The sequence below is a fragment of the Salmo salar genome, chromosome ssa19 (genome assembly GCF_905237065.1).
Source record: "Salmo salar chromosome ssa19, Ssal_v3.1, whole genome shotgun sequence".
In the NCBI taxonomy this organism is placed as follows: Eukaryota; Metazoa; Chordata; class Actinopteri; order Salmoniformes; family Salmonidae; genus Salmo; species Salmo salar.
Window position 1 is genome coordinate 44425737 of NC_059460.1, and position 25855 is coordinate 44451591.

General features: G+C 41.3%; 1 long non-coding RNA gene across 1 annotated transcript; it reads right to left on the reverse strand.

Annotated features, from left to right (window-relative positions):
* Positions 1 to 2251: 2251 nt before the first annotated feature.
* On the reverse strand, positions 2252 to 25212 carry LOC123729003 (uncharacterized). Its single transcript, XR_006760720.1, has 4 exons — positions 25116 to 25212; positions 24299 to 24372; positions 3313 to 3599; positions 2252 to 2569 (listed from the first exon to the last, which is right to left on the reverse strand). It is a non-coding gene; the product is annotated as an uncharacterized lncRNA (long non-coding RNA).
* Positions 25213 to 25855: the final 643 nt, after the last annotated feature.

Here is a 25855-nt window from a genome sequence, read left to right on the forward strand (position 1 = left end):
TAAACCAAAAACGACCAGAAACAGTTCTGTCAGGAATACACACTAAACAGAAAACAATCACCCACAAACCCAAAAGGAAAAACAGGCTGCCTATGTATGACTCTCAATCAGCAACAACGATCTAAAGCTGTTCCTGATTGAGAGCCACACACGGCCAAACCAAAGAAACAAACCAACATAGAAAAATCAACATAAAACGCCCACCCATGTAACACCCTGGCCGAACCAAAATAGAGAACAAACCCCCCCCCAAAGATGCGGACTCCGGCCGCAAAATTTTTGTGAATTGTTTTCAATAACAAATGTTGGTTTGGTCCCAAATAATCCATTGTTATATCCAAATAGCGGCGTTTTGTTCGTGCGTTCAAGACACTATCCGAAAGGGTAAAGAAGGGTGACGAGCATGGCGCATTTCCTGACCAAAAAATTCTAAATATACCATTACCATACTTCGAAGCATGTCAACCGCTGTTTAAAATCCATTTTTATGCCATTTTTCTCGTAAAAAAGCGATAATATTCCGACCGGGAATCTGCATTTAGGTAAACAGACGAAAGAAAATAAAGCATGGGGTCGACTCGGGCACGCGCCTAAGCCCATTGTCCTCTGATCGGCCACTTGCCAAAAGCGTAAATGTGTTTCAGCCTGGGGCTGCCTCGATATCATTCAGCTTTTTCCCGGGCTCTGAGAGCCTATGGGAACCGTAGGAAGTGTCACGTTACAGCAAAGATCCTCAGTCTTCAATACAAAGAGCCAAGATGAACAACAACTTGTCAGACAGGCCACTTCCTGTATGGAATCTTCTCAGGTTTTTGCCTGCCATATGAGTTCTGTTATACTCACAGACACCATTCAAACAGTTTTAGAAACTTTAGGGTATTTTCTATCCAAAGCCAATAATTATATGCATATTCTAGTTACTGGGCAGGAGTAGTAACCAGATTAAATCGGGTACGTTTTTTATCCGGCCGTGTCAATACTGCCCCCTACCCCCAACAGGTTAAATCCTAATGATGAACACATCCTCCGCTGCACCTTGGTCTCATTGCAACGACGGCCGTTACAGTTTTTCAAAAGTTTTACAAATGAATTAACAATGAAATCTGAAATGTCTTGTGTCAAAAAGTATTCAACCCCTTTGTTACGGCAAGTCTAAAAAAGTTAATGAGTAAACGTTTGCTTAACAAGTCACATAATAAATTGCATGGACTCACTCTGTGTGCAATAATAGTGTTTTAACATGATTTTATAAATGACTACTTTATCTCTGTACCCCACACATAGAATTATTGGTAAGGTCCCTCGGACGAGCAGGGAATTTCAAACACAGATTCAAGCACAAAGACCAGGGAGGTTTTCCAAATGCCTTGCAAAGGGCACCTATTGGTAGTTAGGTCAAACAAAAAGCAGACATTGAATATCCCTTTGAGCATGGTGGTGTTACTAATTTCACTTTGAGTGGTGTATCAATACATCCAGTCACTACAAAGATACAGGCGTCCTTCCTAACTCAGTTGTCAGACAGGAAGGAAACCGCTCATGGATTTCACAATGAAGCTAATGGTGACTTTAAAACAGTTACAGAGTTTAATGGCTGTGATAGGAGAACACTGAGGATGGATAAAACACATTGTAGTTACTCCACAAAACTAACCTAATTGACTAATTTGATGGGGAGGCAGGTAGCCTAGTGGTTAGATTGTTGGGCCATTAACCAAAAGGTTCCTGAATTGAATCCCTCAAGCTGAACAAGGTAGTTAACCCTTTGTTCCCCGGTAGACTGTCATTGTAACTAAGAATTTGTTCTTTACTGACCTGCCTAGTTATATAAAGGTAAATAAATAATAATAATTGACAGAGTGAAAAGGAAGCCTGTACAGAATACAAATATTCCAAAACATGCATCATGTATGAAACAAGGCACTATAGTAGTACTGAATAAAAACATGGCAAAGTAATTCAGTTTTTGTCCTGAATACAAAGTGTTATTTTTTTAGGCAAATCCAATACACCAGACACTGGGAGATGAATTCACTTTTCAGCTGGACAATAACACAAGGCCAAATCTACACTGGAGTTGCTTACCAAGAAGACAGTGAATCTATGGCAAGACCTGAAAATGGTTCTCTAGCAATGATCAACAGCAAATTTGGCAGAGCTTGAAGAATTTAGAAGAGAATAATGGGCAAATGTTGAACAGTCCAGGTGTGGAAAGCTCTTAGAGACTTACCCTGACAGAGTCACAGCTGTAATCACTGCCAAAGGTGCTTCTACAAAGTATTGACTTAGGAGTTTGACTACTTATGTAAATGAGATATTTCTGTCCCCACAAGGATAGTAGCACCAACACCCACACCCACACACACACACACAGCTCCTCCAGACTGAAAGTTATGCAGGCTTCTGGTTTAGGGCCTCTCTGGTAGCTTCAGGAGTACAGTCAGTGTTGTCATTGTTTCTGAAGGAACTATTAAGTCTTAAGATGAGAAACAGTAGAACACCCAGAACAGTGATGATAATGACGATAGATGACCTGACGATCCCAGAAATTCTTGTTTTTCATTTCTCACTGAGAAAATAAGGAGAGGTTAGCACTCTGAATACTCACAAATGTTAAAGTATCAAGCCCCATATGGAATTTATACACTGAGTGTACAACACATTAGGAACATCTCCCAAATATTGAGTTGCACCCCCTTTTGCCCTCAGAACAGCCTTAATTCATCGTGGCATGGATCCTACAAGGTGTCGAAAGCATTCCACAGGGATAATGGCCCATCTTGACTCCAATGCTTTCCACAGTTGTGTCAAGGTGGCTGGATGTCCTTTGGGTGGTGGACCATTCCTGATACCCAGAGGAATCTGTTGAGCGTGAAAGACCCAGCTGCGTTGCAGTTCTTGACACACTCAAACCTGTGCACCTGGCACCTACCACCATACCTCGTTCAAATGCACTTAAATATTGTGTCTTGCCCATTCACCCTCTGAATGGTACACATACACAAGCCATGTCTCATTTATCACAAGGCTAAATAAATAAAACTCCTTCTTTAACCTGTCTTCTCCCTTTCATCTACACTGATTGAAGTGGATTTAACAAGTGACATCAATAAGGAATCATAGCTTTCACCTGGATTCACCTGTTCAGTCTGTCATGGAAAGAGCAGGTGTTCCTAATGTTTTGTACACTCAGTGTATATGAATACTGTATTATCACATTTAATTTGAATTACTGGACCTTTTCCTGGTCATATCACATGAACCCATTTAACATATGTCACACTGGTCACTGTATTTTAGCATTGTACTTACAAGTAACGGAAACATAAAATTTGCCATTTCCTGCGCCACAGTTTGTGTTAATGGAAAAAGTGTAGTTTCCCTCAACAGCTTTGGTAACATTTTCTATCTCAAAAAAGTAGGTTTTGGTAATCTTCAGGTTACAGTCTATTGTACATTTTATGTTTTTGATTTATGATTCCAGAAATACCGTTCAGTTGTACAGTTATTGTTATTTTCAGCACTGTAATCCACTCTACATGTCAGGTTATGGTTCTTTCCTGCTTTAACCAATTGATTTTCACACGTTATGTTGACCCCTGGAAAACAAACAAGGACATGAATGAATGAACAAGCAACATAATTCGAATGAAAGGATATAAATGGATATCAAACTATATCAATGAACGAACATGCAACATATCATAGCATTGTTCCAGTACAATTTTACATTGATAAACTGGTTCATATACTGTACATTCACATTCATAGGTACATTATCATTCAGTGGTGTCCTGAAATGATTAACACCCTTCATAAAGATGAGCAATAATGACTGTACACTCTTAGAAGTAAAGCTGCCTGGAAGAACCTTTTGGTTTGCCACACCAGCGGAACCTTTGCAGGTCCTTGAGTGACCCCTCTGAAAAGGGTCTCAGAAGAACCTCTGTGTAAAAGTTCAAACTGGAAACTTTTGTAATGTGAGGGGTTAAGGGGTTTGGGGAGGGGTTTGAACCTTTTTATTAATATATTGTTGGAGGCGTGGCTTTTAGCTAGTTCTTTATGGCCAACCGTTAGCGTAAATGTAATTTCGGTTCATCATTTTAATAATATTGAGTGTTTATGGATATTACAGCAGTGGTATTGGACTACCTTCAGACAAGTATTTTAAGGCTTGTGGGCATAAAAGAGCAAACAATTATCATGTACAGTGCCTTCAGATGTAATGATTGTCATAGTGAGGGGACCAAGATGCAGCGTGGCACTTGTTTATTAAATCAAACAAACACTCGAACAAAAAATAACAAAGGGAAATGAAAGGGCACAGTTCTGTCAGGTACAAAAGCACAAGACAGAAAACAACTACCCACAAACACCGGTGGGAAAAGGCTGCCTAAGTATGATTCCTAATCAGAGACAACGATAGACAGCTGCCTCTGATTAGGAACCATACTCGGCCCAAAACAAAGAAATACAAAACATAGAATGCCCACCCCACACCCTGACCTAACAAAATAGAGAAATAAACCGTCTCTCTCAGGTCAGGGCGTGACATCAGAAATGTTTAATACCCCTTGACTTATTTCACATTTTGTTGTTTTACTGTCTGAATGGAAAATGTATTAAATATATTTTTTACAGATAATAGATCATAATGACAAAGTGAATGCATTTTATTAGACATTTCAGTAAATTTTATACAGAAATATCGAATTTACATTAGCATCCCCTGAGTCAATAATAGAAGCCCCTTTGGTAGTGATTACAGCTGTGTGTCTTTCTGGGTAAGTTTCTAAGAGCTTTCCACACCTGGATTGTGCAACATTTGCCCATTATTCTTTTCAAAATCTTCAAGCTCTGTCAAGTTGGTTGTTGCTAGACAACCATTTTCAGGTCTTGCCATAGATGTTCAGGTAGATTTAATCAAATGTTTTTGGTCACATACACATGGTTAGCAGATGTTAATGCGAGTGTAGCGAAATGCTTGTGCTTCTAGTTCCGACCATGCAGTAATATCTAACAAGTAATGTAACAATTTCACAACAAGAACATTTACTCAGGAACATTCATGGTCCAGTGTAGATTTGGCATTGTGCTATTGCCGTGTAGTGGCTCAGCATTCTTACTGGAATGAAATAGTGTAGGCTGCTCTGAGAGTCAACAGATTCACTATATGGAACAACAGATAGTCCCCCTGAAAAAATTGAAAGGAAGTTTGTTCTGAAGTGTCTGTCCTATATCTGAGAGACATAAGAAAGATGAGGAAACATTAGACTTTTTTTTAACATGTATTTAACCCCTTATTTTTCCATTCATTTCCATTCATTTTTTTCAACTGGTACCGGGGGACCTTCAGATGAGTCTTGTGAGGCATGTATGTGATCAACATGTACGTGTTCGTAAAAGTCTCACCTTTCCAGAGATGAGTCATATTAGAGTGTAGCCCAAACTTTTTGGAAGCTACAGACAGAGGTTGGCAGATTAGCTGTACCGACTTCAGACGAGTCCCAATACGCTTGTGGGGGTCATAGAGCAAAACGGAGAACACCAAAGTTTTCGTGAGAGTCCCCACAAAAATCTATCAGTTTAAGCTAGATATATTAGGTTTTTTTTTGCATTGGATTAATCTCAATCCACTGCATCCGCCTACGTAACACTACAGCATCTGCGGTGAAAGGTGACAAAGCAGCTGATTTGATTTGATTTGAAGCTAGAGTGGTGTTTGGAAGACCATGAGATATCCCAAAACCAGTTTTCTCACAAAATCATCTGTAGAGTCCGCATGATTTGGGTTTAAATACATATTTAAAAAAATAACAAATGTTTCCTGTTCTTTCTTATGTCTCTCAGATATAGGACAGACATTTAAGAACAAACTTCCTTTTGATATTTTGGGGGACTATCTGTTCTCGATGTAGTGAATGCTTTTGTATGGACTAATAGCAGTAAGGCCAAAAAGAATTTGACATTTTTTTAAATATTTTTTTTGTCGATACTTCTACTGGTGTTAAAATTCAAAATCAAATAGAAAAATCATCCTTGGTATGACCTTCTTAAAAATATCTTAAGGATTTGACCCTTTTTTTCAATATTCGCCTAAAATGACATACCCAATTCTATCTGCCTGTAGCTCAGAACCTGAAGCAAGGATATAAATATTCTTGATAACATTTGAAAGGAAACACTTTGAAGATTGTGGATGTGAAATTTATGTAGGAGAATATAACACATTAGATCTGGTAAAAGATAATACAAAGAAAAAAATCATGCTTTTTTATGTTGTTTTATCCAACATCTTTGAAATGCAAGCGAAAGGCCTCAATGTATTATTGCAGTTAAGCACAATTTAGATTTTGGCCACTACATGACAGCAGTGTACATGCAAAGTTTTAGACTGATCCAATGAACCATTGCATTACTGTTCAAAATGTTGTATCAGTGAGATGGACAATAATTTAAGCTTTCTGCCCATAGCAGATATGTCTATATCCTGGGAAATGTTCTTGTTTCTTACAACATCATGCTAATCACATTAGCGCACGTTAGCTCAACTGTACTGCGGGGGGGACACCGATCCAGTAGAGGTTAAAAACAAATCTATATACAGTGCATTCAGGAAGTATTCAGACCCCCTGACTTTTTCCACATTTTGTTATGTTACAGCCTTATTTCAAAATTGATTAAATCGTTTTTTCCCTCATCAATCTACACACAATAGCCCATAATGACACAGCAAAAACATTTTTTAGGAACATTTTTGCAAATGTATTAAACATAAAACACTGAGATACATTTACATAAGTATTCAGACCCTTTACTCAGTAGTTTTTTGAAGCATCTTTGGCAGCAATTACAGCCATGAGTCTTCTTGGGTATGATGCTACAAACTTGGCACACCTGTATTTGGAGAGTTTCTCCCATTCTTCTCTGCAGGTCACCTCAATCTCTGTCAGGTTGGATGGGAAGCATCCACAGCTATTGTCAGGTCTCTTCAGAGATGTTCAATCAGGTTCAAGTCTGGGCTCTGGCTGGGCCACATTTAAAGACTTGACCCGAAGCCGGATCTGCGTTGTCTTGGCTGTGTGCGTAGGGTCGTTGTCCTGTTGGAAGGTAAACCTTCGCCCCAGTCTGATGTCCTGAGCGCTCTGGAGCAGGTTTTCATCAAGGATCTCTCTGTACTTTGCTCCATTCATCTTTCCTTCAATCCTGCATAGTCTCCCAGTCCCTGCCGCTGAAAAACATCCCCAGAGCGTGATGCTGCCACCATCATGCTTCACCATAGGGTTGGTGCCAGGTTTCCTCCAGACGTGATGCTTGGCATTCAGGCCATAGAGTTCAATCTTGGTTTCATCAGACCAGAGAATCTTGTTTCTCATGGTCTGTGAGTCCTTCTGGTGCCTTTTGGCAAACTCCAAGCGGGCTGTCATGTGCGTTTTATTGAGGAGTGCCTTCCATCTGGCCACTCTACCATAAAGTCCTGATTGGTGGAGTGCGGCAGAGATGGTTGTCCTTCTGGAAGGTTCTCCCATCTCCACAGAGGAACTCTGGAGCTATGTCAGAGTGACCATCGGGTTCTTGGTCACCTCCCTGACCAAGGCCCTTCTCCCCTGATTGTTTGGCCAGGCGGCCAGCTCTAGGAACAGTCAAGGGTGGTTCCAAACTTCTTTCATTTAAGAATGATGGAGGCCACTGTGTTTTTGGGGACCTTCGACCTCATGGCTTGGTTTTTGCTCTGACATGCACTGTCAACTGTGGGACCTTACATAGAACGACTCCCTGTTTCATCTATTGTTGCTCATTGGCCCCTATGATCACTCAGCTACACAGCTGATGCCTGCTGGACTGTTCATTAACACAGTACTTCATTTTGTTTATCTGTCGGCCCCAGCCTCAAATTCAGGCCCCGTGTGTAGCTAACTGACCCTCTCTGCCCATTAATTGCCATTTACCCGTTGTTGTCTTACCCATTGTTGTCTTAGCTCTCCCAATCAACACCTGGGATTGCTTTATGCCCCTCTCTAATGTCAATATGCCTTGCATACTGTTGTTTAGGGTAGCTCTCATTGTTTTATTTTACAGCGGAGCCCCTAGTCCCGCTCAACATGCCTCAAATAGTTCCTTTGTTCCACCCCCCACACATGCGGAGACCGCACCTAGCTTAACTGGCACCTCCAGAGATGCAACCTCTCTCATCGTCACTCAATGCCTAGGTTTACCTCCACTGTACTTGCACCATAGCATTGTCTGTACATTATGCCCTAAATCTATCCTACCACGCCCAGAAATCTGCTCCTTTTATTCTCTGTTCCCAATGCACCAGACGACAAGTTCTAATAGGCTTTAGCCCTACCCTCATCCTACTCTGTTCCTCTGGTGATGTAGAGGTTAACCCAGGCACTGTGTGTCCCCAGGTGCTCTCATTTGTTGACTTCTGCAACCGTAAAAGCCTTGGGTTCATGCATGTTAACATCAGGAGCCTCCTCCCTAAGTTTGCATTATTCACTGCTTTTGCACACTCCGCCAACCCTGATGTCCTAGCCGTGTCTTAATCCTGGCTTAGGAAGGCCACCAAAAATTCTGAAATTTCCATTCCCAATTACAACATTTTCTGTCAAGACAGAACTGCTAAAGGGGGCGGAGTTGCAATCTACTATAGAGATAGCCTGCAGAGTTCTGTCATACTATCCAGGTCTATGCCCAAACAGTTCGAGCTTCTACTTATAAAAATCCATCTCGCCAGAAATAAGACCCTCACTGTTGCCGCTTGTTATAGACCCCCCTCAGCTCCCAGCTGTGCCCTGGACACCATATGTGAATTGATTGCCCCCATCTATCGTCAGAGTTCGTACTGTTAGGTGACCAAAACTGGGCTATGCTTAACACCCCGGCCGTCCTACATTCTAAGCTAGATGCCCTCAATTTCACCCAAATTATCATGGAACCTACCAGGTACAACCCCAAATCCGTAAACATGGGCACCCTCATACATATCATCCTGACCAACTTGCCCTCTAAATACACCTCTGCTGTTTTCAAACAAGATCTCAGCGATCACTGCCTCATTGCCTGTGTCCGTTATGGGTCTGCGGTCAAATAGTCCCCGCGATATGCAACTTCTCAGGGAAGTCAGGAACCAATATACACAGTCAGTTAGGAAAGCAAAGGCTAGCTTTTTCAAACAGAAATTTGGATCCTGCAGCACTAATTCCAAAATGTTTTGGGACACTGTAAAGTCCATGGAGAATAAGAGCACCTCCTCCCAGCTGCCCACCGCACTGAGGCTAGGAAACACTGTCACCACCAATAAATCCATGATAATCAAGAATTTCAATAAGCATTTCTCTACGGCAGGCCATACTTTCCACCTGGCTACCCCAACCCCAGCCAACAGCTCTGCACCCCCCGCAGCAACTGGCCCAAGCCCCCACCACTTCTCCTTCACCCAAATCCAGACAGCTGATGTTCTGATAGAGCTGCAAAATCTGGATCCCTACAAATCAGCTCAGCTAGACAATCTGGACCCTCTCTTTCTAAAATTATCTGTCGCCGTTGTTGCAACCCCTATTACTAGTCTGTTTAACCTCTCTTTCGTATCGTCTGAGATTCCTATAGATTGGAAAGCGGCCGCGGTCATCCCCCTCTTCAAAGGGGGAGACACTCTAGACCCAAACTGTTACAGACCTATATCCATCCTACCCTGCCTTTAAAGTCTTCAAAAGCCAAGTGAATAAACAGATCACTGACCATTTCGAATCCCGCCGTACCTTCTCCGCTATGCAATCCGGTTTCCGAGCTGGTCATGGGTGCACCTCAGCCACGCTCAAGGTCCTAAATGATATCATAACCACCATCGATAAAAGACAGTACTGCGCAGCCATCTTCATCAACCTGGCTAAGACTTTCTTCTCTGTCAATCACCTTATTCTTATCGGCAGACTCAACAGCCTTGGTTTCTCTAATGACTGCCTCGCCTGGTTCACTAACTACTTCTCAGATAGAGTTCAGTGTGTCAAATCGGAGGGCATGTTGTCCGGACCTCTGGCAGTCTCTATGGGGGTGTCACCGGGTTCAATTCTAGGGCCGACTCTTTTCTCTGTATATATCAATGATGTCGCTCTTGCTGCGGGTGATTCTAAGAGACTCCTCTACGCAGACGACACCATTCTGTATACTTCTGGCCCTTCTTTGGACACTGTTAACAAACCTCCAAACAAGCTTCAATGCCATACAACCCTTCTTCCGTGGCCTCCAACTGCTCTTAAATGCTAGTAAAATGAAATGCATACTCTTCAACCAATCGCTGCCCGCACCCGCCGCCCGACTAGCATCACTACTCTGGATGGTTCTGACTTGGAATATGTGGACAACTATAAATACCTAGGTGTCTGGCTAGACTGTAAACTCTCCTTCCAGACTCATATTAAACATCTCCAATCCAAAATGAAATCTAGAATCGGCTTCCTATTTCGCAACAAAGCTTCCTTCACTCTTGCTGCCAAACGTACCCTCATAAAACTGACTATCCTACCGATCCTTGACTTTGACGATGTCATTTACAAAATAGCCTCCAATACTCTACTCAGCAAATTGGATGCAGTCTATCACAGTGCCATCCGTTTTGTCACCAAAGCCCCATATACTACCTACAACTGCAACCTGTATGCTTTCGTTGGCTGGTCCTCGCTACATATCGTCGCCAAACCCACTGGCTCCAGGTCATCTACAAGTCTTTGCTAGGCAAAGTTCCGCCTTATCTCAGCTCACTGGTCACCATAGCTACACCCACCAATACACACGCTCCAGCAGGTATATTTCACTGGTCATCCCCAAAGCCAACACCTCCTTTGGCCGCCTTTCCTTCTAGTTCTCTGCTGCCAATGACTGGAACGTATTGCAAAAATCACTCAAGTTGGAGACTTATTTCTCTGATAAGGAAATTATATAATAAAGGTAAATGAATAAAGAATCCCTTCCTGAAACATAACTGATTAGTAATTAGTAGATATGTAGCATGTGTGATGAATAATTAAAGTACTTAACATAAGTCCCATAAGGTCTAGTAGAGGCCCGGGAGGAAGAGAAATGTGTGTGTGTTAGTGGGCCTAAGGGAACTGTAGACATGTGTTTGTGACCCGACCTGAAGAGGCTTGGAAGAAACAGGGAGTAACCTTCAAAGTCCCCCTAATCTTGGGGGAAAGGAACAGGCAGCGCTGGATAGTGATTAACAGTGGTGAGAAGTCCGGGGAGGGATACTATTCACCTACTGTTCGTGTGTATGGATGTGCGTAGGATATCTACTGTTTGTGTGAAGGTATGTGCGTAAGCGGGGAGTGAGCATAAAATGAACTTCTTTGTGTAATTGTACTTCAGAACGTTCTCTGAATAAACCGTACGGACCTTTTGCAGATGCTGAGTCTTTGCCTAATTATTATTAACCCATTGTCTTACAAACCTTGGGGATTAGTCAAAGCTTATTGATTGTTAATTATTATCATTAGGATAAATAATTCCCATGACATTCTCCCTCACTAACTTTAAGCATCAGCTGTCAGAGCAGCTTACCGATCGCTGCAGCTGTACACAGCCCATCTGTAAATAGCCCATCCAACTAATTACCTACCTCATTCCATATTTGTTTTTGTTTTTTTCTGCTCTTTTGCACACCAGTATTTTCTACTTGCACATCCTCATCTGCACATCTATCACTCCAATGTTAATTGCTAAATTGTAATTACTTTGCCACTATGGCCTATTTATTGCCTTACCTCCTTACTTCATTTGCACACACTGGAAACAGATTATTCTACTGTGTTATTGACTGTACGTTTGTGTAACTCTGTGTTGTTGTTTCTGTCGCACTGCTTTGCTTTATCTTGGCCAGGTCACAGTTGTAAATGAGAACTTGTTCTCAACTGGCCTACCTGGTTAAATAAAGGTGAAATATACATATTATTTTAATTTTAAAAAGTTTGCCTTTACAAATCATGTCCAATCAAATGAATTTACCACAGGTGGACTCAAGTTTAACAACAAAATATTAGTCTTTACACTGAAATAGGTTATGATAGTAGTGTTTTGAATATGTTACATTAGTGTGATCTCGGTTGTCACTAAGTTAGATTCATTTGATGTGTGTGTGTGTGTCTCATTTGCATGCAGAGTTTAATTTTGAGCACGGAGTACATGATTTTGATTGCTGTGTTTAATTTTGCAAGATGTCTGTGGGGTTTGGGGAAATTGGCTAACTGTTTTGTGTTTAGAGTTTTAAGTACCTGAGATGTAATTTCAGCAAATGTGTGTTAACAATAGCCCTTATGCACATTCCATGATCGAACGTTCTAAACACACTTCCTATCGGGGTGGCAATTTCCGGTCAGTCTAGTTGTTATCGACGATATAACGTTACTACCACTATGTCGCAGTTTATTACTAGGTGTCTTCAGGACTTGCCTCAAATTAATATTAATGATGTACATCGAATTGTTAAATCAGCCTCAGAGACTCCAGCTATCAAGAATGAAAAGGGGTTCAAGATGTATATTGGAAGCTACATAGACAACTATGAAGGTGAGTACCAAGTCAGTGACAGATGTAACATTAACTAGCTACAATCATTAGCTAGCTAATTTAACTATTATCTGTAGCTAGCTAGTAACTTTGTAAAATGATGTAACGTTGACAGAATCTACCTGAGAATGTGTGTATTTTCGTTAGCTTGGTTAAGTTATGCTTGCTAGCTATATTTGCTAGCTAAAAATAATTGTTATTCATGTCTTCTACACAGTATCTAACAAAGATACATTGACAGGGCAGATCACCGTGAGAGTGAAAAGCTGCACAGCATGAGAGTAGGGAAAGGTTATAGATAGCTACTAGGGACCTTGTTAAACATCTCCTGTGAGACACTGTCATTATGGTCAAAATGTTTTGGAGACAGTGTCACCGTTTAATCTTATCCGTAGATAGATATTAATGATGGGTCCCAATCCCAATTTAAAATTGCCCGCTTTACCAAATAACCTGTTAAAATCTGTTTATGCAGTGTTTGGTAATTGTGTTACTGAGACACAATCTATTCCTTTATAGTTAAATGAGCCCCTAGTTAATAAGATTAGACACTACTGTTTATTGTTATTTATGGGCTGCATCATTCTTGTTTCTCACTTCAGTCACTTCACTTATCTTCACAGATGGTGTTAAAGCACTCCGAACCAGTGATAGTGGTAAAAAGCCACTGCTCCTGTGTTGCAGGAAGTGCTCTGTGCAATCATCTGGTGGCCCTTCTTTACCAGACAGCGCACTACTCTCAACTAAACATTCCTGCTGCACCACCAGTTCACAGCTGCACAGACACAGAACAGCGTTGGCACAAGCCAAGAACACTTGTGAGTCTATCAATATCCATAAAAAAGGAAAAGTATTCAGCCTATGTAACAGTAAATCCTTGTTAATTAGGGTGTGAAACCAGGTCCGATTGATGGGATAGAGTTCCGTAAACCTACTAACTCGTGTGCTGATGGAATAAGGTAAGTTGGAGGTTCCTAGAATGGAAACATTTTAGAAAACATTTTCTTGTGATTGTATCCAGATGATAATGTCAAATGTTTGGGACAAAGCCTGGGGGTAAATATATAATCTATAAATCTGTATATTTTAATTCATTTTATTTTAACTTTCTGGCTTGTGCTGTTTCTGAAAAAGTTTTTGTCATAGTAATCTCTCCAATCTGATATTAAGGTTTTAAAATGTTTTGCAGAAGTTCTCTCTACAAAGCACTCAATGGATACATTTTTTTAAATTATTTTTAAATTATTTTTTTTAATCTTTATTTTAACAGGGAAAACAGACTGAGACCTGGATCTCTTTTATGGCTGTGCCCTGTGTAAACATGTTGACATGTACAGTTTTAGTCATACAGACAAGAACATTTCAAACATACAAAACAAAGACACAATTCAACAGAAACAATCACAGACAACATCATATTGATCCTCCATAACATTTTTAAAATGGGCAAGGGACACCAGAGTGTCTAACTTAAGTTGGATCTGCAGTTTGTTCCATAAATAAGGCGCAAAGGAACTAAAGGCAGTCCTACCCAACTCTGTGGAGACCGCAGGAGTCTGTAATGTAATCCACATCTGTGATCTGGTTTTAAAATTTGTATATCTAGTGGAAATTAATGATGATATATATGGAGGTAGTTTTAAAAGAAGCGCTTTATACATTTCTCCGCGTCTCAGAAATGTATGCCAACTCTTCTCCACTTACTGCCCCTCTTGTGACAACAATGGAAATGTCAGCTGACGTGCCCCTGGTTGAGTCCGCCTTTGGGCCAGTGCAAGCCGGCAGTGTTCTGTCCTATCAGCTTCCACAGCCAAAGACCCGTGAAATTGTGAAGATTGCCGATGCCACTTCTCCACCAATACTTCCATTAGATGGCTACAGGCTTCAGGCTTCCCAGTGTGTTTACGTCCTTAGCCATCAGGAGCAGTTCCACCTCAAGGCATTAGAGACAACCTACAAGATGTCACACAAAGTCGAGGTTGCTACAAGGGAGCAGAGCAGCAGCCCGGAATGGCATCAGCTCAGGAAAATGAGGATAACATCCTCGCGTTTCCGAGAGGTTTGCCATGTCCGGGGTGAGACCTCAGTTGACCACCTAGCTGAGCGGATGTTCAAGGGATCTGGTATGCAGACCATGGAGATGAAGAGGGGGCTAGCCATGGAGCCAGTGGCTGTACAGGAGTTCTGCACACTGAAGAATGTTAACTTCTTTCCGTGTGGCTTCGTAGTGCACCCAGATGCTCCATGGTTAGGATCCTCTCCAGATGGAATCATATTTGATCCCAGTGTGAGACCACACTTTGGACTCTTAGAGGTCAAGTGCCCAAATGTACCAAGTTATGTTGACTGCCCTTACCTGAAGATACAGAATGGAGAGCTGAAGTTGAACTGATCTCATGCTTACTACTGGCAGGTGCAAGGTCAAATCCTTCTCACAGGTTGTAGCTGGTGTGACTTTGTCATCTGTGCACAGGAGGACATCCTAGTTGAAAGGATATATACAGATCTACAGGTTTGAAAAACTATAAGAGAGAAGGTTGACCACTTTTTTTAATTTTTACCACTACTTGCAGAAGTGTCTCTCGCACCTGAATGGATGCCCTGCATGGGTGCAAGTTTAGTGGTTTTATGAAAAATAAGTATTGATGTTATTGTGAAGAAATCTACAGTAGAATAGGTTTGTTAAAAAAAATATATTTCAGCAAATGTTCAACAGTTCAGTTAATCAATTACACATTTCTAAAATTGTATTCAATCTTGCATTCTGGCTATTCTGTGTTTACTTGATTTCTTTCCCCCATCTCTGTTACTCATTGCCTAATTAAAGCCAATACAAGCTCCACACAAATTGATATTCACTACAACACAAATGATTGATACATGTCGTAGATAAACAAATTATTATTTTGCTACTAGCAAATAAACACATTTACACTGGCTTGGCCCATGCTCTGGACCGGATCAGAGACGGCAGAGTCCACAGGCAGCGCACCTTGTTCTTCATCCCCCTCAGTCGGAGCAGGAGGTTTCAGTCATCTTCCCCAAACACCAGGTCTCTTTTGAATGGGCCAGTTCCACGCGAAGACAGTAGGAACAACACCTATTTTTAGGTATTGTCGCCCCCCAATTTTTCCCTCAACAAAGTCACTTTCGACGAAATGTATACTACACACCTTTGTGTGTTTGGTGACAGCAAAGTTGTCTCGACGTACTGCCACCAACCACCTTTTTCTACATCGACCAGGAAACGATGGAAGCTCACAATACCATTAAATTTGAAACTGAACACAGAGGCACTGAACAATGTTCATTAGCACCTCCTTCGCGGGGCTGTATTTTAAACGTACTCATTTGCAAACTATTTCAGTCAGAAATGCATTGACGATAGCTAGTAAGCTAATGAAACAAACAATAGCAGAACTCACTCCGGAAGTCATCAACCCGATCGGAAGTAAATTAGAACGTTGGAGGAGGTATAATGCATAAAGCCTATTGGGAAAAATTGTAACTGGCTAGATAGCTAGTATTAGTAGAATTTTCAATGGTGGCCAGTGGAGATGGCTAACCAGCTAGCAAACAACATAACAAAAGTATCATTTCAGATTTGAAAAATACTCCAACAGGCTCTGCATTTTAAGAATCACAGTTGCAGGTACCCCTGGTACATTGTTAAATTATGTAGCCATATAAAGATTTTTTTAAATCTAGAGCTTGTCTGAAGGCTGGTCGAACAGGGGCTTGGTTAGCGACAGTTGCTATCCATCGGAGCACTGCGATTGGTTGCCCACAATTCTGGGGCGTGGCTTAGCGAAGAGTCAATTGTCTTCCATTGTCATAGCCACTGTCAAACCATTATACTGTATGGAATTGTTCAGTTCAGTTCCAAGTATGCTTTGCATAGGGAATTTCTCGTCCGTGCTATCAAATAAGTGTGGGTTTCACAGAGCTTTAGCCAAAAGTAAAGTATTATGTGGGTTAAACAGTGTCATCTGAGATTTGCATGGTGTCACATTGATGGGAAAACTAAACTAGGTTGGGCTGGAATAACAATATAATTGATTATCAAGAGTACTGATTTTTTTCAGTTGTGACTTGTTATAACACAGATGGTGTGTGTGCAGACGTTTTAACAGTAACACATCTGATTCTAATATTCTACTGATCAAGGTCTTAAAGTTGGATCACAATTATTTGAAACAGATGTGTTAGTGTTGGGCTCTTGAAGTTGGCCATCCAGAGTTGGCCACCCCAATTGGCCTACGTTAGATCAGTCACCACAACTTGTCACACAGGCTGTCACCTGAGACCTTGGATACGTCTGGGTCTGTCTGGGTTAGTAGCTGTTATATTAAAACCAGAATCCAGAAGTAGTAAAGAGGATTTTCCTAAATAAAAGAAACCTGGAAACCTTCTGATGATAGCATAGGTACCAGAATCCTTGGGACCAAACTGCAGAACTGTGTGTGTGTGTGTGTGTGTGTGTGTGTGTGTGTGTGTGTGTGTGTGTGTGTGTGTGTGTGTGTGTGTGTGTGTGTGTATGTGTGTGTGTGTGTGTGTGTGTGTGTGTAATTTAATTAGTATTTTTTATTAGGATCCCCATTAGCTAACTCTGTAACGCTAGCTAATCTTCCTGGGGTCCAACACCAATTAATAACACATTAAAAACAATTACAAATCAAGACTTCACAAACATTCAACAAGTAGACAATACAGACAATTAAAATACTTGACAGGAAACACATTTAATATTCAGTTGATGCTTTCTATTTCCTGTGTAGTCATAAAGTCTGTCGCATTAAATTGTTCTTACATTTTTTTTCTTGAAGGTGGATTTACTTTTTAGTTGAGAAATATGGATTGGTAAAAAGGTTCATTCAGCTATGGCTCTATATAAAACTGTAGATTTAAGGCTATTTGTCCTTGGCGTGTGTGTGACTTCATCGGCACAGCGAGTAACAGAATAATGAGTCACGTCTAAGAAAACATCTGCTGAGACACCAACATGCAATTAACCTGTGAGGGGAGAGAGGGAGGGAGGTGAAGGGACTAGGAGGGGGCTTGAGAGGTAAAAAAAAGTCCCAGTTTCTAAAACTGTTAAAATAATGTCTGTGAGTATAACAGAACTGATATGGCCGGCAAAAACCCCAGGAAAATCCATCCAGGAAATGGGATTGGTTTTCCATTGAAAGCCTATTGACGATGTAAGGGTTTAGGGCCCAGATTGCAGTTCCTATGGCTTCCACTAGATGTCAACAGTCTTTAGACATGGTTTCAGGCTTGTTTTCTGAAAAACGACAAAGAATAAGACCTTTTGGTAAGTGGTCTATGGAAACATGTAGTACTGGTTTGCGCGTGTGATTTGTGTGCAAGCCCTTTGTTCTTTTTTCTTTTTATTGAATACGCTATTGTCCGGTTTAAATATTATCGATTCTTTAGATAATTGACAAACTGAGGATTTATTATAAACATCGTTTGACATGTTTCAACGAACTTTACCGGTACTATTAGGATATATTCGTCTGCATGTTTTGACCGCCTTTGAGCCAGTGGACTACTGAACAAAACTGAGTTTTTGGGATATAAAGAGGGACTTTATCCAACAAAAGGACCATTTATTGTGTAGCTGCGACCCTTTGGATTGCCAACAGAGGAAGTTCTTCAAAGGTAAGCGATTTATTTTATCGCTATTTCTGACTTTCGTGACTACTCTGATTGTTTGGAAAATGTTTGTATGCTTTTGTGTGCAGGACGCTGTCCTCAGATAATCACATGTTATGCTTACGCCGTAAAGCCTTTTTGAAATCTGACAAAACGGCTGGATTAACCTCTCTAGGGTAGGGGGCAGTATTTGCACGGCCGGATAAAAAACGTACCCGATTTAATCTGGTTATTACTACTGCCCAGAAACTAGAATATGCATATAATTGTTTGATTTGGATAGAAAACACCCTAAAGTTTCTAAAACCGTTTGAATCGTGTCTGTGAGTATAACAAAACTCATATGGCAGGCCAAAACCTGAGAAGATTCTGTACAGGAAGTGCCCTCTCTGACCATTTCTTGACCTTCTACACCCTCTTTATTGAAAACAGAGGATCTCTGCTGTAATGTGACACTTTCTAAGGCTCCCATAGGCTCTCAGAAGGCGCCAGGACGTTGAATGATGACTTTGCAGCCCCTGGCTGAAAAACAGTAGCGCATTTGGATAGTGGTCGATCTGAGAACAATGAGACGGCGTGCGCGTGAAGAGTCCATTTTACATTTTCAGTCTTTGAACGAAAAAGACGTCTCCCGGTCGGAATATTATCGCTATTTTACGAGAAAAATCGCATAAAAATTGATTTTAAACAGCGTTTGACATGCTTCGAAGTACGGTAATGGAATATTTTGCATTTTTTTGTCACGATACGCGTCTGCGCATCACCGTTCGGATAGTGTCTTGAACGCAAGAACAAAACAGGATATTTGAACATAACTATGGATTATTTTGAACCAAAACAACGTTTGTGGATGAAGTAGAAGTCCTGGGAGTGCATTCTGACGAAGAACAGCAAAGGTAATCCAATTTTTCTTATAGTAATTCTGAGTTTAGTGAACGCCAAACTTGGTGGGTGTCAAATTAGCTAGCCCGTGATGGCGAGCTATCTACTCAGAATATTGCAAAATGTGCTTTTGCCGAAAAGCTATTTTAAAATCTGACACCGCGGTTGCATAAAGGAGTTCTGTATCTATAATTCTTAAAATAATTGTTATGTTTTTTGTGAACGTTTATCGTGAGTAATTTAGTAAATTCACCGGAAGTTTTCGGTATGTTTGCTAGTTCTGAACGTCACATGCTAATGTAAAAAGCTGGTTTTTGATATAAATATGAACTTGATTGAACAAAACATGCATGTATTGTATAACATAATGTCCTAGGATGAAGATCATCAAAGGTTAGTGCTGCATTTAGCTGTGGTTTTGGTTTTTGTGACATATATGATTGCTTTGAAAATGGCTGTGTGATTATTTTTGGCAGGGTACTCTCCTGACATAATCTAATGTTTTGCTTTCGCTGTAAAGCCTTTTTGAAATCGGACAATGTGGTTAGATTAACGAGAGTCTTGTCTTTAAAATGGTGTAAAATAGTAATATGTTTGAGAAATTGAAGTAATAGCATTTCTAAGGTATTTGAATATCGCGCCACTCGATTCCACTGGCTGTTGACTAGGTGGGACCATTTCGTCCCACATACCCTAGAGAGGTTAACAAGACGTTAATCTTTTAACTGATGTATAACACTTGTATTTTCATGAATGTTTATTATTACTATTTATGTAATTTGAATTTGGCTCTCTGCAATTTCACGGGATGTTGTCGGGGTGGGTCGCTAGCGGCACGCCTTGCCCATAGAGGTTTTAACACGGGGAGATTGAAAACAGTCCCACCTCACTTTTACCAACACATTTCCTTAGCCACTAGGGGCGCTAAAACTTGAGACCACTTTTATTCTACCCACAGAAACGGACACAAGGCCCTCCCTCATCGTCCCTTCTGCAAATCTGACCATGTCTCCATTCTCCTGCTTCCTGTTTAAAAACAAAAGCTCAAACAGGAAGTACCAGTGATGTGCTCAATATGGAAGTGGTCGGACGACACAGACAAGAGGCTACAAGATTGTTTTGCTAGTACAGACTGCGATATGTTCCGGAATTCATCCAATAACATTGAGGAGTTTACCACAACAGTCACGGGCTTCGTCAATAAGTGCACAGACAATGTCATCCCCAGTGCGACTATAAGAACTTATCCCCAACCAAAAAACACAGATTACAGGCAACATCCTCACTGGGCTAAAGGCTAGAGCTACCGCTTACAATGAACAGGACACAGAGATAGACACATACAAGAAATCCAGCTATAATCTCCAATGAGACATCAAACATGCAAAAGGACAATATAGGAGGAAGGTAGAATACTATTACACTGGCTACACCGCTTGTCGTATGTGGCAGGGCTTGCAGACAATAACAGATTGCAAAGAGAAATCTACCCATGAGCTACCCTATGACACAGAACTCCCAAATGAGCTAAATGCCTTTTAGTATTGCTTCGAGGAATATAACACTGTGCCCTGCTTGAAAGCCCCTGCCATTCCGGATGACTGTGGCCAATGTGAGCAAAATGTTTAAACAGGTTAACATTTTCAAACTCTCCTTGTCCCAGTCTTGTCCCATTCCCAACATGTTTCAAGCTGACCACCATTGTCCCCAAGAGATCCAAGGTAACATGTCTAAATGATTACCACCCTGTGCCACTCACATCTGTAATTATGAAGTGCTTTGAAAGGCTGGTCATGAAACACTTCGACACCATAATCCCAGACACCCTAGACGTACTCCAATTAATATACTGCATCAACAGATCCACTCAGATCCCTCTCCCACCTGGACAAGAGGAGAAATAACTCTTAGAATGCTGTTCATAGAGTACAGCTCAGCGTTTAACACCAAGCTCATCACTAAGCTAGGGACCCTTGGACAGAACAACTCCCTCTGCAACTGGATCCTAGACTTCTTGATTGGTCTGCCCCAGGTGGTGACGGTAGACAACAACACCTCTGCCACGCTGGCCCTCAACACAGGGGCCCCTCAGGGGTGTGTGCTTAGTCCCCTCCTATACTCCCTGTTCACCCACGACTGTTTGATCACGCAAGACTGCAACACCATCATCAAGTTTGCAGTTGCAGGCCTGATCACCGACCACGATGAGTCAGGCTATAGGGAAGAGGTCAGAGACTTGTGCCAGGACAACAACCTCTCCCTCAACGTCAAGAAAGACCAATGAGCTGATTGTGGACTATAGGAGAAAGAGGGGAGAGCACACCCTGATCCACATTGACAGGGGTGTTGTGGAGCAGCTTGAGAGCTTTAAGTTCCTTGGCGTCACATCACTAAGGACTTAACATGGTCCACACACACCCGCACAGTCATGAAGAGGACACAGCACTGCCTCCTCCCCTTCAGGAGGCTGAAAAGATTTGGATCCTCAAAAAGTTCTACAGCTGCACCATCGAGAGCATCTTGAGTGGCTGCATCACCGCTTGGTGTGGCAATTGCACCGCCATTGACAGCAGAGCGATACAAAGGGTGGTGCGGACAGACCAGTACATCACTGGGGCCGAGCTCCCTGCCATCCAGGCCCTCTATATCAGGCGGTGTCAGAGAAAGACCCGAAAAATTGCCAACGACTCCAGCCACCCAATCTATAGACTGTTCATGTTCACTCTGCTACTGTCCAGCAAACGATACCAGAGCATCGGCTCTAAGGACCAACAGGCTCCGAGACAGCTTTTACAACCAAGACATATGACTGCAAAATAACCAGACAGCTAAATAGTCAATTAATAGTACCCAATCTGCACTGACCTTACAGACACTCACTAGATGTTATATACAGTGCATTCGGAATGTATTCAAACCCCTTTACTTTTTCCTAATTTTGTTACGTTACAGCCTTATTCTAAAATTGATTAAATTGTTTTTTTCCGCTCATCAATCTACACACAATAACCCATAATGACACAACAATATCACATTTAAATAAGTTTTCAGACCCCTTACTCAGTACTTTGTTGAAGCACCATTGGCAGCAATTACAGCCTCATGTCTTCTTGGGTATGACGCTACAAGCTTCGCACACCTGTATTTGGGGAGTTTCTCCCATTTTTCTCTGCAGATCCTCTCAAGCTCTGTCAGGTTGGATGGGTAGCGTCGCTGCACAGCTATTTTCAGGTTTCTCCAGAGATGTTCGATCGGTTTCAAGTCCGGGCTCTGGCTGGGCCGCTCAAGGACATTCAGAGACTTGTCCTGAAGCCACTCCTGTGTTGTCTTGGTTGTGTGATTAGGGTCATTGTCCTGCTGGAAGGGTAACCTTCACCCCAGTCTGTGGTCCTGAGCGCTCTGGAGCAGGTTTTCATCAAGGACCTCTCTGTACTTTGCTCCATTGATCTTTCCCTCGATCCTGACTAATCTCCCAGTCCCTGCCTCTGAAAAACATCCCCACAGCATGATGCTGCCACCATCATGCTTCACCGTAGGGATGGTGCCAGGTTTCCTCCAGACATGACGCTTGGCAATCAGGCCAAAGAGTTCAATCTCGGTTTCATCAGACCAGAGAACCAGAGGTTCTCTACAGAGGAACTCCAGAGCTCTGTCAGAGTGACCATCCAGTTCTTGGTCACCTCCCTGACTAAGGCTCTTCTCCCCAGATTTCTCAGCTTGGCTGGGTGGCCAGCTCTAGGAAAAGTCTGGTGGTACCAAAGTTCTTCCATTTAAGAATGATGGAGTCCACTGTGTTCTTGACGACCTTTAATGCTGCAGAATTTTTTGGTACCCTTCCCCAGATCTGTGCCTCGACACACTCCTGTCTCGGAGCTCTACGGACAATTGCTTCGACCCCATGGCTTGATTTTTGCTCTAACATGCGCTGTCTTCAGTAGGACCTTACATAGACAGGTGTGTGCCTTTCCAAATCATGTCCAACAATTGAGTTTACCCCAGGTGCACTCCAATCAAGTTGTAGAAACATCTCAAGGACGATCAATGGAAACAGGATGCACCTGAGCTTAATTTCAAGTCTCATAGCAAAGGGTCTGAGTACTTATGTAAATAAGGTATTTCTGATATTATTTTTAATACATTTGCAAAAATGTACAAAAAAACTGTTTTTGCTTTGTCATTATGGGGTATTGTGTATAGATTGATTATTATTTTTTATTTATTTAAGTCATTTTAGAATAAGGTTGTAACGTAACAAAATGTGGAAAAGGGGAAGGGGTCTGAATACTTTCCGACTGCACTGTAGCTAAGTAGAACCCCCCCCCCCCCACCCTTGTTTAATGCACAAAAATATAAGAGGGGAATTCTACCCAATGCATATGCTGAGTGTTGGAGTGTGACCCTGGCTTGCAGTAAAAAAAAATATAATAGAAAATCTTGTTGTCTGGTTTGCTTAAATAAGGAACGTGAAATGATTTAAACTTTTACTTTTGATACTGAAGTATATTTAAAACCAAATACTTTTTAATCAAGTAGTATTTTACTGAGTGACATTCCCTTTTACTTCAGTCATTTTCTTTTAAAAGGCATCTTTTCTTGTATGGCAATTGGGTACTTTTTCCACCACTGGAATTTATACACCTCTGTCAGCATCAATGAAGCTACAAAACTGTCTGTGTTCAATCTGAACATGACAATACAATGACATTTAATCAAATATCTTTTTTTTTCTCAACATGGTAGCGTTCACAATTATTGACACCAATGAAGATTCTTATTAATAAAGTATTGAAAGGTTTAGTATTTGGTCCCATATTCCTAGCATGCGATTTGACTCTTCAAACCTGTTGGATGCATTTGTAGTTAGTTTTGGTTGTGTTTCAGTTATTTTCTGCTCAATAGAAATGAATGGTAAATAATGTATTGTGCCATTTTGGAGTCACTTTTATTATAAATAAGAACAGCATATGTTTCTAAACACTTCTACAATAATGTGTTTGCTACCACAATGATGAATACTCCTAAATTAATTGTGAATAATGATGAGAGGGTCAAAGATCCTACCCTCAAGACATGCTAACCCCTCACCAATACCAATAACAGGGGAGGTTAGCATGTCTTGGGGCTATGATCTTTGAACCTATAACTTTCTCACTCATAACAACCATAATAATGTATAAAGTGTGCAGTTTACCTGGTATTCTTGACTGGACATTAGAAGTGAGCAAACCGAGACACAGAAACAGCAGAAGCCATTTGCCATGTGTCCTAAAGCACAAAGAACAAATACCACAAAACATGAATAGCTTTTACATTAACCTACATCAGATTGGACCTAGACTGTATGATTCAAGCAGTAGGCCTATGTCTTGAAGGGACTGGAATTAACCACAGCCCTGATCTGTAGACGTGGCAACTGTGGATTTGTAGTGATATTTAAGAACAGGTCAGAATAAATTCTCGGTGAATCTGAATAGTTTTCAAGTCCCACTCAAGCAGTTTTTTAAATTATTTTCCTGTTGAAATATCCAAAGTATAAATACAGTAATGTATACACACTTAAGCTTTAAAATAGACATTGAGCAAAATAGAGCTTTTTAGACTTAACTGCGAAAATCAATGAGTTAAAAAATACTTTGGTGTTGTAAAATGGGTATGAGAGGTTCTGATTTGCAACCTGGGGCTCCCCCCGCCCCGAAATCCCTCTCCCCTACATGCAACCTGCAAACACTTAACTTTTCCACATTTATGCATTTTCCTCTCTCCACAGCCATAGTAGGCCTACCAAAGAAACACCCAGAGTTTAGGTGAATTCACCATCTAACACAGACTGCCATTAGCGACGAGGAAAACAAAATAACCTTCTGAGATTGAGACCCTGAGAGTAATCATGAAATGTCCATCAAGGTGATGTGACTAACAAATCCTGACGCACGCGTGTCTTTAGGGCAGGCAGGAAGGCAGGCAGGCAGGCGAGCACACAACGATCTAAGTAAGTATACTGTACTTACAAGCTTACAGCCTCTGAATGTTCTGCCATCAAATAAAGTTGTATAGTGCAGTGTCCCAGAAAATAACTGTGGGAGAAGAGTGGGTGGAGACAGTGGATACTCCCTTTCACAACCTCTAACCTACTTGTAGAAGGCATGCAACACTTTCTCTCTCTCTCTCCTGGACAGATCTCTGACAGTCCTAATATGGGCACTGAGGGAGGACAAAGCTACAGTGATTTTACTTTCACCAAGGGTTTTTTCCCCCTGGACTTTATCTTAGGCTGCGCTAGATTTTCCTGACAGGAAAGAACCCCAGACTCAAGTGGAGTTTCCAGAGGTGAAAGAACTCCAGACTAAAGTGGAGTTTCCAGAGGTGAAAGAACCCCAATCTACACTAGTAAAATGCAATGTTTACATCACTTTACTTTTGTCAGAACAGAGGTGTATGATTTGATGTGGATGATATTCCATACATTTTCTCAATTCTAGGATCTAGATTCTATAGCATTCAAGAGAGAGCGAGATATTCCCCGTCTGATTTCAGAATTAATTAAAATCAGACTGATTTCAGTCTGATCAGACTGAATTGTTTTAATGATCAACATGTGACAATGACACCATAAGTAAACATTAAGATAAGGGCATTCTGCAATTGGTACCTCTGTTATTGGCCTTGTAAATTATTAAAATCTACCCAATATTTCTTGAAGAATGTAACTTATAGATGCTGCATGAGCTTAGTTCAACTGTCACACCCC